Here is a 12,566-nt window from a genome sequence, read left to right as displayed (position 1 = left end):
GCACTCCTGCCTGGTTGACAGAGTGAGACCCCGTCTCTTAAAAAAAAACAAAAAAAAAAAGGTTGTTGTCCAACTTCAGCTTTCCTGAGACTTTGTAAGAGCCATTTCTAGGGAAAGCATTGGTTATGGCTATGACTGAGTCCTGGGAAACAGGGCTTATTACAGCTGGGAAGGCATTTGGCAAGGCGATCAGTGGGCCAGGTAGTAGAAAACTGGCAGGGAATATGATCAGCAGGAGAAAATGGCTGTTCTGTATTTCTTGTTTCTAAGTTTACTACAGCACACCCCGGCTTTCAGGAGCAGATAAAAGCAGAACACTGTGATGAGGCCAGGCACAGTGGCACATGCCTTGATCCCAGCACTTTGGGAGGCCAAGGCTGGCAGATCACTTGAACTCAGGAGTTGGAGACCAGCCTGGCCAATATGGTGAAACTCCGTCTCTACCAAAAAAAAAAAAAAAAAAAAAATTATCCATCTATCTATATATACAAAGATTAGCCAGGGATGGTGGCGCATGCCTGTAGTCCCAGCTACTCAGGTACTGAGGTGGGAGGATTACTTGAGCCTGGCAGGTCGAGCCAAGATCATGCCACTGCTCTCCAGCTTGGGTGACAGAGTGAGACCCTGTCTCTAGTAATAACAACACTGTAATGAAATGAGTGTTCTCAGCTATGTAGTAGAGTGTACCAGAATTCAAACCTAGATCTAACTCCAAAGCCCAGGTTACACCTTCCACTATGATGCTGCTTACATCATGCCATCAGCGATTATTTCATTACTTTTGGGGGGAAAAGAGGGGAGGAGGGAGGTCATCTACAGAATGTGGACGTGTGCCAGACCTAAATTAGGAGGCAATAGTGCCTATTCTCTTGAGCACTGCCCATTAGGGCGCCTTATGAGTAACAGGGCTTGTTCTCCCGAGAGAAATTACCCACATTTCCTATAAGTGATTACCAGATTAAGCATGCCCTCCACCTCTAACTGAGCATCATGCTCAGTTAAGGAATTATTCATCTCTCGAGCTCTACTCATTAGAGCACTTAGAAGTATTGTCAGCAATATTTACCCTGTGCCTTTGGAGCAGCATTCAATATAGACTAGCGCTGAACCACAGTTTCATTAACAGTAATCTGCACAGTTGGAGGTGTGAGCCAGATTGAGAACCAAAGCTGGATAATAATTCTTGCTTCTCCATTTCACTTTTGAAGTTTTTGTTCTAAAATTCTGATATGGAGCTCTGGAGTAGTTATGAGAGTTACTGAACAGGTCTCTTCCTCTTTTAGGGATTACTTCTAGACCAGATAAACCACTTAAGGAAGGAAAGTAATTTCTTATTTTGAATCTCCACTCTGGGTCAGGGTTTCAAAAATAGTGTATCATAATAGTGAAGATGAAAACAGGTTAAGAACAACTGTTGGAGGATATGCTCTTCAAAGGCCAGTGCTGTTGCTTCTTTTTGTACTTTCTGAGTTTTAAAACTGAATGCCCGTTTTCCGTCTTTCTGGAGCTTTAAGTCTTCTTAATGATCTTTGGGAGATGGTATGTATCCAATATGTTCCAGGACCCAGGTGTTTCCTTGGTCTTTTTCAGTGATCTCAGACCTTGAAGTCCTAGCTTATTCCATATGTATTTTGTGATCACAAACCCAACCTCAAGCAGCCCATGCTTACCCTGGGACTTATCCCACATGTCATCTCCTGGAAAACAGCCCTATATGACTGCCCCAAATGGAACCAACCGCTTTCTCCCTGTGCAAGAGAAGCCTTTGAAGAGAAGCTCTTTGAAGAGTTTGGTGAATAAAAGAACTAGTTAATAAGGTGAGGTTTTTTGGGTTTTTTTGTTTGTTTGTTTGCTTGCTTTTTGTTTTTTGTTTTGAGACGGAGTCTTGCTCTGTTGCCCAGGCTAGAGTGCAGTGGCTTGATCTCGGCTCACTGCAACCTCCACCTCCTGGGTTCAAGTGATTCTCCTGCCTCGGCTTCCGGAGTAGCTGGAATTACAGGTGCGCACCACCATGCCCGGCTAATTTTTTTTTTTTTTTGTATTTTTAGTAGAGATGGGGTTTCACCATGTTGGTCAGGCTGGTATCCAACTCCTGACAAGTGATCTGCCCGCCTCGGCCTCCCATAGTGCTGAGATTACAGGGGTGAGCCACCATGCCTGGCCTAGGTGGGTTTTTAACCATAGGGACAGTCCAATAATGTCTAGTTTGACTTTAAGACTAAGCCTTTTAACTTCAGTAATGAAGGAAGGGGTGTAAAATAGCATTAAGCCGGCAAGTTAGGTCATGTAACTTGGCTAATCACATTAGCCTTGATGTTTAAAGAGAGAAGGAGAGTGTGTAGAGCAGGAATTATGAAATTCATAATCAGCTTTAGAGTAGGCTGAGATTTCCTTGGATGTCAATAATTATGAGTAAACAAGAATTCTGTCATCCCACATGTAAGTAAGCAGTTACAAGACTGCTTACTTATCTGTCTTGGACATTGATAGAAAGCACATGATTGGGAAGGGGCAGTTCCTTGACTGAGGGAAGGAATTGTGTCTGGTTCACTTTTCTATCCCCAACATAGTAGATGCTCAACAAATACTTGTTGGATAGAGGTCCACTCTTGTACTCAAATAAATTATATTTGAATATTACTATAGTTCTTATGCACAAACTGATGTCAATAACTCCTGTAATTATTGTGTATGTGTGTGTGTCTGGGGGAGGTAAGCATTAAAATTTTAAAGAACCCACAGTTTAAGAGTCTTTGGAAATACATTCAACTTTTCTGACCCAGGTAAAGGTGGTAGACTTTCTGGTGTCATTTCTATCTTTATGGAATAAACCTGAACCTTCTCCCTGATTGCAACTTTCAGCTGATCCTCATCCTCTTTTGCTCAACAATTACCATATTCTTTGGAGATTAAATGAGTTAACTTTGCAAAAGGCTAATCTGAGGGAGTAGGAACATGCAATTAAATGTACTTGTGAGCACATATACACAGGATCTTCCTAGGATGTTGTGATGGTTCACTGGGCATGACTTTGTGTGTAACTCTCAAAGGAAGTTTAATAGAGGAAGAGGAAAGACCTTGCCCTAATTTTTATGTGAAAAGTCATTTGCCACCTAATTGTCAGACTAAAGATAGGAAATAAATTGAAATAATAATGGCTTTTAGGATATTACATGGCATTCTGCTTTTCTCATTCCCCAGCCTTTGTCCACATTTTTAGGCTTTCCATTAGAGCCCCAACCTCTGATTCATATTTAGACATATTGCTTCAGAAGAAGTTAGCAAAGCTGATCTTTCTTGTTTATGGATCCATCAGCAACTTAACCAATATTTAAGGAAAATAAATGTTGCCATTCCCTTTCCTCCCCGCTAAAAAACCCTTAGTTAAAAAAGTAGAGTCTAGGCCCCAATCCATTGAATTTACATTTGAACAGTTGAGTCCAGTCAGCAATAATCTTTTTTTTTTTGAGACGGAGTCTCGCTTTGTCACCAGGCTGGAGTGCAGTGGCACAATCTCAGCTCACTGCAACCTCAGCCCCCAGGTTCAAGAGATTCTCCTGCCTCAGCCTCCTGAGTAGCTGGGACTATAGGCGCACGCCATCACGCCCAGCTAATTTTTGTATTTTTAGTAGAGACGGGGTTTCACCTTGTTGGCCAGGATGGTCTCGATCTCTTGACCTCGTGATCTGCCTGCCTCAGCCTCCCAAAGTGCTGGTATTACAGGCATGAGCCACCACACCCAGCCTAGTCAACAATATTTTTATGTTCAGTGCATAACATATTTATCACATGAATGTACGGATGACTGATTTAAGCTCAAATCAGTAATAAATGAGTAGTAAATTGTAATGTTGAAATCAGAGATTACCACCAGAAAATCAAAATATAGTTTAATGTCATAATTAAAAATAGTTTGGTATTGATGTCACAATAAATAAATGAATCAAAGGAATAAAGAATTAAAAACAGACTGTGTGATAAGGTGACATTTCAAATCAATGAGGAAAGGCTGGATTATTTAGTATATGGTCTGGGCTGATCTGTATTTATGAAAATGATGTTAGCACCCTATTTCTGACAAGTCACAAGCATAAATTCCAAAGGGATTAAAGACCAGACACAAATTTTTAAATAGCACACACACAACCTAAATTGGATGAGCATTAGAACAAGTATAAAAGAATATGATTACAACGTTGGTGGTAGGAAAGTCCTTAAAGAACGCAGAAATACAAACAAAATGAATAGAGGAAAAAAACAATAACTTTAACTATACAGGTATTTAAAACTTCTGGACAGCAAGAAAATACATTAAAATGTTAAAATATTAGTGGTCAACTAATATTTTAGTTTGTAATTCCTCTCTTCCTTAGATGAATAGCTCACAAGGTGTCCCTTCCTTCTCCAGAGTCATCATGCCCTATGGAGATTTTGGTTTTCCTTTTTCAATCAGTACCTGAATTAAGATGCACAGAACTAATCCCTCAGTTTCTCAATATTAGCTTCTGAGATACATTAAGAATGGGAAATTTGAGTAATGGAAGATGGAGCTTTCAATCGAAGATATTCATTCATTCATCCATTCAGCATTTGATGGTTCTAAGCAGATACATCAGCAAACCAAATAATCCATTGTGGAATTTACAACCTAGCAGAAGGAGACGAGAGATTAAACTATCAGGATAATAAATACAGTGCATAATAAATACAGTGCGTAAGTAAGAAGGACTTGGAAAAAAGTAAAGTAGGATAAGGAGGATCAGGAGTGCATGGGGGTGCAGGTAGTGGTTTACAATACTAACTAGGTAGGGCAGATAGAGTCTCTCTCACGGAGAGGTGAAACTTTAGCAAAGACTTGAGGATGCAAAAGAATTAGCTACTCACGCCTGTAATCCCAGCACTTTGGGAGGCCGAGGCGGGTGGATCACGAGGTCAGGAGATCGAGACCATCCTGGCTAACACAGTGAAACCCCGTCTCTACTAAAAATACTAAAAATTAGCCGGGCGTGGTGGCGGGCGCCTGTAGTCCCAGCTACTCGGGAGGCTGAGGCAGGAGAATGGCGTGAACCCAGGAGGCGGAGCTTGCAGTGAGCCGAGATCGCACCACTGCACTCCAGCCTGGGCGACAGAGCGAGACTCCGTCTCAAAAAAAAAAAAAAGAATTAGCTAAGTAGATTACTGGGGAAATAATATTTCAGACAGGGGAAATAATATTTCAGACAGAGGAAATAGCCAGAGCAAGGAGTTGTGCAGGGCTCTGGATTATATCGTTTGACTTACTTTTTTTTTTTTTTAATAGACTTTATCTTTTAAAGCAGTTTAAGGTTCACAGCAAAACTGAGAGAAAGGCACAGAGATCTCCCATATAAAGCCTGCCTCCACCCACGGATAGTTTCCCCCATATCAACACCCCTACCTACCTGATGAACCTACACCGACACATCATTACCACCACAGTTTACATTAGGGTTCGCTTTTGGAGTGGTACATTTGATGGGTTTGGACAAGTGTATAATGACATGCATCTGCATGTATTATAGTATCATACAGAATAGTTTCGCTATCCTAAAAATCCTCTGTGCTCCACCTATTCATCTCCCCCCGCCAGATGCCTGGCACTCACTAATTTTTTTTTTTTTTTTTTTTTTTTACTGTCTTCATAATTTTGACTTTTCCAGAATGTGATATGGTTGAAATCATACAGCCTTTTTAGATTGGCTTCTTTCACTTTGACTTACATTTTTTATTTTTATTTTTATTTTTTTGAGACAGAATTTTCCTCCTGTTGCCCAGGCTGGAATGCAATGGCGCGATCTCGGCTCACTGCATCCTCTGCCTCCCAGGTTCAAGCGATTCTCCTGCCTCAGCCTCCCTAGTAGCCAGGATTACAGTCACCCGCCACCACGCCTGACTAATTTTTTTGTATTTTTTAGTACAGACGGGGTTTCTCCATATTGGCCAGGATGGTCTCGATCTCCTGATCTCGTGATCGGCCCACCTTGGCTTCCTAAAATGCTGGGATTATAGGCATGAGCCACCGCGCCCGGCCCACACTTTGACTTAACGTTTTTAAACGATTCCTCTAGTGAGGAGATTTGGTTGTAGGAGTTCAAGAGTCTAAGCAGGGAGACTTGTTGGAAGGTTTTGCAGTAATCAAAATGAGAGATGATGTGAATTCAGCTGGAGATTGTGAGAAATGATAAGATTTGGAGGCTATTCTGAAGGTAGACCCAGCAGAATTTCCTAATGGACTGGATATGGAGTATGATAGAGAAGAGTGAAGGATGGGATCCAAGACTTGAGGCCTCAGTAACTGGAAGGTTGGAGTCGCCATCACCTGAGATGTGGGAGGCTCCCTGTGGCACAGAGTTTTAGGGGGAGTTTAGGATTCAGGTTGGATATGTTGATGTTGGGATGTCTGTTAGATATCCGAATGAAGATCTACTGACTCAAATATTTATTTTATAACCTTCTTCCTCATCCTCTATATTCACCCACTTTTTTCTTTTTCTTCTTCTGCAAATATCCAGACCCAATACAGGAATGGGACTAGCAAATAAAAATGGTTAAATTGGAAACACAAATTGTAGCTGAGGAATAGGAGCAAATACCCTGTGAGATGGCCCAAGCCTGGCTGGTCCTGGCTTCCAAAGCTGCTTTCATTCAGACTCATTGTCTTGTTTTCTCTTTTTCATGAATTTTCTTTCTTTCTATGTTAATATTTATTACACTGTGTAATTCTTTATTAGCAGTGTTTTCAGAAAGCTAGAATCAGATAATCCTCATCTCACAAGCCCCTGAAACACCTCCTCATGCCACCTCCCCTTACTTGGCATCCTAGTTGCTGGTACTATACCCAGTTCCCAAAGTACATGATGCTGTTTCATGCCTCCATTCCTTTACTCACAATGTTCTTCCTGTCTGGACTCTTAATATTGTTTCTCCTATCCCACTTCCAAGCCATCCCAACCTTGTTCACACAATTCTTATTTGATTTTCAAACCTTAGCTTTGAGGCCTGGAAACAGTGGCTTGTGCCTGTAATTCTAGCACTTTGGGAGCACAAGGAGGGAGGCTCCCTTGAGCTCAGGAGTTTGAGACCAGCCTGGGTAACATAGGGAGACCCCTGTCTCAACAAAGAATAAAAAAATTTAGCCAAGCGCTGTGGTGCCTGCCTGTAGTCCCAGCTACTTGGGAGGATCCCTTGAGCCGGGGAGGTCAAGGCTACAGTGAGCTGTGATGGCTCCACTGCACTCCAGCCTGAGCAACAGAGCGAGATCCTGTCTCAAAAATAAAAATAAAAAGCAAAGTTTCCCTTTGGAAAGCATTTCCTGATTCGAACCCTCCCCACTTTCAGGCTGGGATAGGTTGCCCTTCTTTTGTATTGCCATAGCACCTTATAAATATCATCCATACTGCATTTATCATATTTTGTTTAATCTGTGTTTCAGTCTGTCTTCTCACTAAGGACTGAAGTTCCTTGTTAGCAGGAATAGTATCTTATTCATCTTTGTATTCCTAGTACCCAGCACTCTATAAACACTTAAGTGAACAAGAGTCTCTCCTTATGGGTGTTTAACTTCTTAAAGCCAGGCATTTCTCATGCCCTTTCAATGTAACAAATCCTGTACCACTGGCTTCCTGGGGAAGGATAGGGAAGGATAGGGTAGCACCAGAGAGCAATAATACAGTGACATCCAAAAAAAATCACAAACTTTTGTCATGCAAACCTGTGCCCTTGGTCACAAACTCAGAGAATCAGCCAGTACCTTTAGAACAGAGCTGTGATTATACAGAACTGCTTTCTGGAACCCCATTCTCAGCCCTGCTGCTTCCTTCATCTCCCACTGAGACATCTTGGGGGTAGTGATGGGGGTAAGTAGCCATACAGACAGCGAGTTTTTATTGTTTTAGTAGAAGACTGGTATAGAAATTGCATTTTAACTACTAAGATTCACTCCATTATGACTTCAACCAGCATCCTACTTTCTAGCGTAGATTTTTTCAGTTTTGGTAAGACATCCCTGTGGCCACTGTTGGTTTCAGCTGACCACCTAGACTCACACCAGTGTTAATTTAACTATACGGATTCAGCTAGAACACATAGAAGCTCAGGGTTTCTGCATCCTGCTATGTGTTAGCCTACAGTTAAGTTAAAAACACTTGTTGCTATTTATTGTGTAAGTCCTATGATCATGTCCTCTTTGAAGATGAGGAAACTGAGGCTTAGAGGAGGGATATAACTTGTTCCTACACACAGACAAAGCAAGACAGGATTCAAACTCAGGATTGAGAATCCTGTAGTAATTTAAGTGTCAAGATAGCTTGGAGGCTTGGACCAAATCTGGACACACTAAACTAATCTTCCTGGCAAGAAACACCACCACCACATCATTTTTTTTTTTTTTTTTTTCCCACTGGAGTTTCACTCTTGTTGCCCAGGCTGGAATGCAATGGTGCCATCTCAGCTCACTGCAACCTCTGCCTCCCGGGTTCAAGTGATTCTCCTGCCTCAGCCTCCTGAGTAGCTGGGATTATGGGCGCCCGACACCACACCTGGCTAATTTTTGTATTTTTAGTAGAGATGGGGTTTCACCATGTTGGCCAGGCTGGTCTCAAACTCCTGACCTCAGGTGATCCACCTGTCTTGGCCTCCCAAAGTGCTGGGATTACAGGGGTGAGCCACCACAACCGGCCACCACCACATCTTATAGACCTAACTGGAAGAGTCAAGATGGCACTTGAAGGAAGTACCTCTGAGAATGTGCTGCTGGTCAGACTGGCCGTACCGGCAGCGTTGACTCTGCCCCTGAAATGGCAAAACTCCCTTCTCCACATTGCCAACCCAGCAACCCGAGACCAATTTCTGTTGACTTTGAGAATGAAGCCTTACATAACCCTTTGCTGCCTCTACTTCTTTTACAGGCCCATGATTTCACACCACACTGAAATCAAATAATCAAGGCATTGGTTTCTGTCACAGCAGTTAAACACAAACCATTAAGGGGAACCATTGTCCTTTTGTCCAGAACAACCAACCAAGCGTGAAACTATGAAAGAAATGTTTGCTATTTCCTGGGGCTGGCGTAGTACAGGCAGCCACCCCAGGTGCCCAGTCCATAGCTCAACTTGAAAACTAACTGGGTTGATTTTCTGTAGAGATGGGATCTCACTTTGTTGCCCAGGCTGGTCTTGAACTCCTGGGGTCAAGTGATCCTCCTGCCTTGGCCTCCCAAAGTGCTGGGATTACAGGTGTGAGCCACCATGCCTGGCTAGAGGACACATTTTAGAGCCTGAATCCACCATGGGATGACTTGAGAGAAGTCTGGGTACTAACTGCTGGAGATTAAATTAATCTGGAAGTCATTCTGTCTTCTAGAAACTTTGCTACTGTTCTACCAACTGATTTACAAACCAGACTCCCTTTAGCATTTCATTTCATATTCATAATCTCTTTTGCTATAGGTCAAAAGTTAAGAGTGAGCACTAACTTTTAGATCCTGGGATAACCACCCACATGGAAGAAATGACATCTGTCCTGACATTAGACCCTGCTGGGAGGCATCTTTTTTTTTTTTTTGAGACAGGGTCTCACTGTGTTGCCCAGGCTGGAGTGCAGTGGTGCGGTCATCGCTCACTGCAGCCTCCAATTCCTGGCCTCAGGGGATCCTTCTGCCCAGCCTCCTGAGTAGCTGGGACTATAGGCACATACCACCATGCCTGGCATGGGAGGCATCTTCTTTACCCCTTCTGGAAAACACAGGAACATGTCATTTTCAGGGGAACTGAATGAATCTCTGGCTTATTGTTGAGTGGAAATAGCTGCTATTTTGAACCTTGGAAACTTGCTTAATGGTTACACTCAGCACCTCACCTACCTCAGCCTTGAAATGTTGCCGAAACCACAGGATAATCTGGGACACCTCGTCTCATTCTTAAACACTGTCCAGATGTTTTCTCTCAGGATGTTGTGTTTACAAGGAAATGGGGCTTCCCATTCCCCTCCCTCTGATGAACATCCTGACTTTCTGCCTTCACAGGAGCTTTATTTCACTGATTCATTTGTAGTTATTTATGGGATCATAAACGGTGGGTCAGGGGGAAAGACAGAGGCTCAAGAGAAGGAGACCAAGATGTAAAAGCAGTGAAGCTCTTCCCTGACCCCAAGCCAAAACCTATCAGGAGCTGAAACCATCTGTCATTCAGAACTTCTGGTGAAAGTGTTGAAACAATGGCTTAGCCATGTAGCCATCCTTAAATCCCAGTTTGGCCGCTTGCCTAGGTGCAGGGTTTCATCAACCACACCCTACTTTAATGATTTTTCCCCAAAGTCTATTCCAACCAATGAGAATGCAAGCCAGAATAATCATTAACAATACCACAGACTGACGCAGAATGATCTCAACCTGGTGTCCTGTCAGATTCTGAATAAACTTTCCATCACCCATCCTGATTACTCTTCCTTTGGCTTAAAACTTGTTCAGGGAGTTGCTCGGGCTCATTACGTATGTGAGCTGAACCTTCCCGAAACAACAGGCACAGGTGGAGTCCTAGGGCCTGTGTCAGGAATTTGGAAGCCACAGAACCATGGGATGTAAACCAGGGAAGGACACTTCCTAAGTTTCTGTCTTGCAAGAGATCAGAGAGGGCTTTGGGCCATGGTCAAAGCCTAGACACAGAGACTCTGTGTGCAGTATACTCAGCCAGAGAATGTCCAGTGACCAGAGAGATCAGAGTGATGCACTCCTTCCAGAGAAATAATACAAGCCTTTTTAATAGGAGTGGAAAATGCAAGACACTTCATGGCAGTCACCTAGGGTATAGAAAGAAAATGTATTTTATTTTTATTTATTTTTTAGAGAGAGGGTCTCACTCTGTCACCCAGGCTGGAGTGGAGTGGTGTGATCTCAGCTCACTGCAACCTCTAACTCCCAGGCTCAAGCAATCCTCCTACCTCAGACTCCCAAGTAACTGGGACTACAGGCGTATGTAACCCTGCCCAGCTAATATTTTGATTTTCTGTAGAGATGGGATCTTACTTTATTGCCCAGGCTGGTTTTGAATTCCTGGGGTCAAGTGATCCCCCTGCCTCGGCCTCCTAAAGTGCTGGGATTACAGGTGTGAGCCACCATGCCTGGCTAGAGAACACATTTTAGAGCCTGGATCCACCATGGGGTGACCTGAGCGAAGTCACATAATCTCCCTGGGACAATGTTTTCTTATCTAAAAAATGAGTTTGATAATATTACCTACCTCAGAAAGTGCTTGTGAGGGTCACATGAAGCATGTGTCTTGCATGGTGCTTGGCATGCAGGGCACACTCAAAACAAATGTTGCTGTCCACCTCTCACTCTGCTTTCTGAAGTTGACATTAATCCCAGATCACCTGGGAACTACCATCCTCAGACCTGGGCAAGTAAGGCCCACACCTCAGAGGGCCTGCACTTTGGAGTGCCTTCCTCAAAGTTTTCTAAACCCCTCTCCAGGAGGACTGGCAGTGCTGTCCAGCCTGGACTTGGTCCCACATGGGCCTCAATCCCTTTTTCACCTCTCCAGGGCACTCTGACTCTCAACACCCCTTCCCTGTTCCTTCATGTGGGGTTGATCAGATTCCCTGAGAAACTCTAGGACTCACATTGATGGGGTTGTCCCTGGGCCCCATGGTCAGGACCGGTTCCAGGAGGGGCAGCCTGGGAAGCAGATCACTCCCACTCGGCAACATGCTGTTTCTTCTTGAGGGATCTTGCAAGATTGAGCACCAGAATGGTGCTGACATGCTGACTTTGGGTGGCTTAAATTTTTATTTAGACAGGAGCCCCGGAAAAATATTTTTTTGCAGAGACCCTGCAGAGTCTAAGGGTGACTCTGCCTCTGGAACTTGGAGACACCTGTCTTCACAGGTGGTTATGTGGGCTTTACTAGCATAGTAATTCTTGATATACCAGCTGTCAACATTAGGAAATGTTTCCGCTTTTAAAATGGCAACAATTTAAAACACTGTCTTTAAGCTAAAATTCCAGTGTTGTCCCCATTTTCCTTCCCTGTCCATCAGGCTTTTGCCTCCCTCACATTATCACCAAATAGAAACATACAATATGTGCCCTTTTGTATCTGGATTATTTCATAGCATAATGTTTCCCGGTTCACCCACGTTGTAGTGTGTATTAGTACTCCATTCCTTCTCATGGCTGAATAAAAGGACACTGTCAGCTCTACCTCTATCTGTCTCTCAAATCTAGCCCCTTCTCTCTGCTGCCTTAGTCCGGATCTCCAGATCTCCACCTGGACTACTGCAGTGGCCTTATGGCTTCCAGATTCTCCCACACCATTCTATTTCCCACACTGACCGGGAAGGAGGAAAAGCCCACATAAAAAATATGTTATGACTCATGGCAGCACTAGTCACAGCAGCCAAAAGATGGAAACAACCCAACTGTCTATCAGTGGATGAATAGATAAACAGGATGTGTTATATCCACAGGGGAATACTATTCAGCCATAAAAAGGAATGGAGTAGGCCAGGCGTGGTGGCTCACGCCTGTAATACCAGCAGTTTGGGAGGCTGAG

This window comes from Gorilla gorilla, chromosome 16 (genome assembly GCF_029281585.2).
Source record: "Gorilla gorilla gorilla isolate KB3781 chromosome 16, NHGRI_mGorGor1-v2.1_pri, whole genome shotgun sequence".
NCBI lineage: Eukaryota > Metazoa > Chordata > Mammalia > Primates > Hominidae > Gorilla > Gorilla gorilla.
Note: the sequence above shows the minus strand (reverse complement) of the source record.